Consider the following 299-nt stretch of genomic DNA (forward strand, 5'->3'; position numbering starts at 1 on the left):
GAAAATAGAAATACAATATATATATATATATATATATATATATATATATATATATATATATATATACATACTGTATTTTAAAATTGAATATAAAATTGTAATACAATTAATATTTAAAATAAATTGTATATTTAATATGACTGAATCAACCTGACTACATTTGGTTACACCGATAATAGTCTTTTTAAGGGTTAAATCAAGTAGAAATAGATCCTTAAGGTGCCAATTATAGAGTACCACGTTTCCAGTGCAGACAAAACTAGTTATTGATCAAATGTATATGGGAATCTTTGAAAATG

Source organism: Sinocyclocheilus anshuiensis, unplaced genomic scaffold, assembly GCF_001515605.1.
Source record: "Sinocyclocheilus anshuiensis isolate Anshui unplaced genomic scaffold, SAMN03320099.WGS_v1.1 scaffold670, whole genome shotgun sequence".
NCBI classification, from domain to species: Eukaryota; Metazoa; Chordata; class Actinopteri; order Cypriniformes; family Cyprinidae; genus Sinocyclocheilus; species Sinocyclocheilus anshuiensis.